At 47.5% G+C, this 4,413-nt stretch overlaps 1 pseudogene; it reads left to right on the top strand.

Moving 5' to 3' along the window:
- Window positions 1–4,413, top strand: part of LOC102498712 (voltage-dependent anion-selective channel protein 2 pseudogene) — a 50,542-nt pseudogene that overhangs the window by 45,902 nt on the left and 227 nt on the right.

Genomic DNA, 4,413 nt, shown 5'->3' with positions numbered 1-4,413 from the left:
GGGGGACGCACCGGGCAGGGCTCCTGTCCATCCATTCATTGGGGCGGCCTGAACGCCTCCCCAGCCCGCCACTTCGAGTGCAGGGGGTCCCGCGGCGAGCCAGGCGGACCCGGCCCCTCACCGGAGACCTGGTCCTGATCGTGGCAGATGCCCCGAGGGAACTGGGGAGTGGGTCCTGAGAGAACGTGGAGCAGGTGCACTGTGGAACGGCGGCCAGGATGGTCTCTGAACGGCGACATTTAAGCTGAGACCCGAGGGAAGGAGATGGAATCAGTCATTCGAAGAGCCGACATAGGGACAGTGAGGCAGATGGCAAGAGGCTTGAGCCCCTCTTGGCAAAGAGCGTTGGCTCCTTTGAGTCTGAAGGCTCGTTATTGCACAGGCCCCTGTTTTTCTTGTTGTAAGCGAAGATACTTACACCCGGGCGTGCGCTAGAATAAGGTCTATTCATTAATTTTTTTTCCCCCCATGAGAAACAGATACCTGTAGCCTCAGCCAGCCCAGATCACAGGCACAGTGGATGTGAACCCCGGAGTTTTCCATGTGGGTCCAGCATCAAAGGGTGTCATGGCACCAAGTGGCCCTGGGTTGATATTGACATATTCTTAATAACAGTGGTACTATCAAGAAGGAAGTGGCTGACCCTCCCTGAAGCTTCAGGACAACCTCATTCCTTCAGCAGATACTCATAGAATACATTGTATTAGATGCTTCTTAGAGGAGGCATACTGATTGGGTCTTGAAGGACCAATAGGAGTATGCCAAGAGAACGTTGGAGGCTGAAGAGTGGTATAGCACTGGCACAAGAACTAGCTTTTGGGAGATCTGTGGTTTGTTTAGGATGACCTGGGTGTGTGTACAAGGCCAGCGAGCAGGAGACAGTTGGGGCTGCAGAGGCCAGCTTGACTGGGATGCTCTTGTCTGTCACTTCTGAGATTCCTGTTCTTTGGACATCGTGAGATAAAATGATAATGACATTTCCTTCAGTGTGGTCTCCGTGTTGCTCGTTCACCTTTCGCAGAGTCTTCACATGAGATGGTTTAACCCCCTTTAGGGGAGAGGCCCTTCACAAATGGTGTTTCCCATAATGAAATGGGCTGACAGGGATCAACACAGTTCTCTTATCTATGAATATTTGTTGAGTACTCAGTGAATGATAATGAATTTACGGTACTGTAAAAACAGTCAACAGCCTGCACTGCGCTTGCTCTCTTCCCATTCTAATCTGATTATCGAGTGGTCAGGCTTGTTCTTTGTTAGCAATAAGGTACCTGTGGCATTTTGGAGCCTGTGGGGGCTTGGGGATGACTTAGCTAGTATCCGGTAGTGTGGCCTTTACCTGAGTTGAGTCTGTTTAGTATACATTCACCAAGAAGCTACTTTCAGGGTTTTAGAATGTGCCATCGATCACTTTCCTAGTTGGTGCGTTGTCTGGAGGGTCGACCCACATAAATTGGATTCACTTTCAATACAAGAAAGAAAAATGGTTTAACCTTGATGTTGTCCTTAAAAGCCTGATGGGTTATATTAGATTGGAAAAGTTCTTTTCACACTGTAACTTCCTAATTGGATTAGGCGGGAACTACCATGTTAGCATCTGTCTGAACTGTGTCTGGTTGTATCTTTTGATATGTAGCCCGGAATTATGTTACTCATTAGCCGTGTCCTCACATTAAAACATTGAAGAATCACCAATTTTAGCTGTGGCTCCATCACAAACAAGTCGTTTCATTTATTTTTATTTTGCTTTTAGGAGATCTTTGTGGGGAGGGCACAAATCATCCTGTCTAATTCTCCATTAGTGCCTGTGTCCTCACAGCAGCCCTATCTCTTGTGCGTAGCTCAGTGGTTTCCAGCCCTGGTGGTACACTAGAATCGGCTGGGGAGGAGCTTTGGAAACACTACATTGCGGGACACGTCTTTCCTGATCAAGCAGACCCCGAATGTTAGCCAGAGCCTTCCACCTGGTCTCCAGAATTATGCGGCAGCACCCCTCCTGCCTGTATCACCATAGCTGGGCCCACACTTTTCATTTCTAACAAGTTCCCGGGTACTGTTCTTTTTTCGTTTTTGAGAGATTTTGCTGTAGGGTGCATGCGCTCGCCTGAGAGAGAGAAACAGAAAGCCACCACCCCACTCCCACCCCCACCCCAGGGATGGCCATGCCACAATCCCATCTCCTCCATTCTCTTCTCAGGGTTTTGGGCACACATGCCTGATGTAGTTTTTGAGAGGTTTTTGCTATAGAGTACATGCATTCACCAGAAAGACAGAGAGAGACAGAAAGCAAGAAATCAACCTTCAGGGGGAATGGCCATACTGCAATCCCTTCTCCTCCACCTCTCGGGATCTTAGACACACATGCACATGTGTTTGGCATGAATTTAAGCCACTGGGTCCAGGACTCGAATTGTTGTCGACTACATGGGAGTCCAGCGACATAGCCATTATGCCAACTGCTGGTCCCCATGCCTGATGTGTTTTTAGCCGCTGGATCTGGGACTCGCCATGGTTGACAATGTGTGAGTCCAGCACATAACTATTACGCCATCTACTGGTCCTGATGTTGATGTTCTTAATCGGGGATCATAGTTTGAGTCAGTGACCTAGACCAGTGCCGTCCTGTAGAAATAGAATGTGAGCCACCTATGTAATGTAATGTTTTTGTTGCAGCCACTTAAGTGAAAAGAAAGAGGTGAAAGTAGGTTTTTTTGGGGGGGAGAGGTTTTTGCTATAAGGTGTGTGCGCTCACCAGACAGACAGAGAGAGACAGAGAGACAGAAAGTGAGAAATCACCCCCCAGGGAAGATGGCCACACCGCAGTCTCCTTTCCTCCGGTCTCCTCTCGGGATCTTGGGCACGCACGCACATGCGCCTGGTGTGAGTTTTAAGCCACCGGGTCTGGGACGCGAACCGCGGTCGACTACGTGGGAGTCCAGTGACATAGCCATTCTGCTAACTGCTGGTTCCAGTAGTTTTAATAATATTTAAGCACTGGGGCCTGCACCACAGCACAGTGTGAAGTGTAGTGCCTCAGGAGCTGGATCTCACATGGCTGACCACAGCTTGTCTGAGTCTCGGCCCTGCGCATGTGTGCCCAGTGTCCTGATGTTTAGGGGAATTGGAAGGAAAGGAGTGCACCATGACCACACCCCATCACAGGATATCTTTTCTCTGGTAAGCATATGCTCTCAGGCAATTAAAAACAAAGAAAAAATATATTTAAGGGCCAGCCGGTGATGTGGTGGGTAAGATGGCTGGATCCCTCATGGCCAATTGTGTGGTTTTGAGCCTAGACTCAGCGGCTGGGAAAACACTCCAGGCCTGTTTGTACATGCCCAAAATCCCAAGAGGAGAATGGAGTGGGGATTGTGGTGTGGCCATCTCCCCTGGGGAGGGCTTTCTTACTCCCTCTACCCCATCTCTGTCTCTCTCCCTGGTGAGTGCACATACCCTATAAACATTTTTAAAAATAGATAATCACCATATCTAAAATATTATCACTGTAACATAATTAATATATCATTATTAGTTTTTTTTTTTAAAACTATTCAAAATCCAGTATTTTACACTTACAGCACATCTTTGGATTAACCAAAGTTGCTCAGTAGTTATATGTAGGGACCAGCAGTTGGCATAATGGCTATGTTGCTGGACTCTCACGTAGTTGACCGCAGTTCGAGTCCCAGACCCGGTTGCTTAAACTCATGCTGGGCGCATTTGCGTGTGTGCCCCAGATCCCGAAAGGAGAATGGAGGAGAAGGGATTGCGGCATGGCCATCCCCCTTGGGGGCTAATTTCTTGCTTTCCGTCTGTCTTTCTGGCAAGTGCACGTGCCCTATAGCAAAAACCTCTAAAAAAAAAGTTATATGTGGCCAGTGGCTCCTGAATTGGACAGCACAGATCTAGAAATTTCTGAGGATTGTTAATGATAGAAATTTCCAAAATCCTGAGTCTACGCAGTGGATCTCTACAGAGCTATGATAAGATTATCTTTTATTTGCCAAAATCTCTGTAGCTTTTGTGTTTCAGTTTTATTGTACAAGTAGTTTCCATTTTATACAGCCTGTAGCTGGAAGCAGCTGCCATGTCCTCTGAGCTCCCTTTGGGCTAGATATTACCAGTTGTCCATCTTCTTCATATTACGCAGTTCAAAGCCGTCCCCCTTCAGACTGGTAACAGGAGTGATACCTAGAACCCTAACTATGGTTTGACCTGGAGGAATAGAAAACCTTTCCTTCCTTTTCTGCACACTTCCTACTATTACTGCAGCCTGAGAGCCCGTCAGTTCTTTTAGTGTCTGTATTACAGTATTGTTTCCTGCTAAATCACTGAGCACCCAAAGTGCTGCTTATATAATTGGTTGTTTTTGTGAACGCAAGTGCAATATCCCTAACGTGCAGTGGTTCTCAA

The sequence above is a fragment of the Tupaia chinensis genome, unplaced genomic scaffold (genome assembly GCF_000334495.1).
Source record: "Tupaia chinensis unplaced genomic scaffold, TupChi_1.0 Scaffold000146_1, whole genome shotgun sequence".
Classification (NCBI taxonomy): Eukaryota; Metazoa; Chordata; class Mammalia; order Scandentia; family Tupaiidae; genus Tupaia; species Tupaia belangeri.
This window is presented reverse-complemented; position numbering and strand designations above follow the sequence as displayed.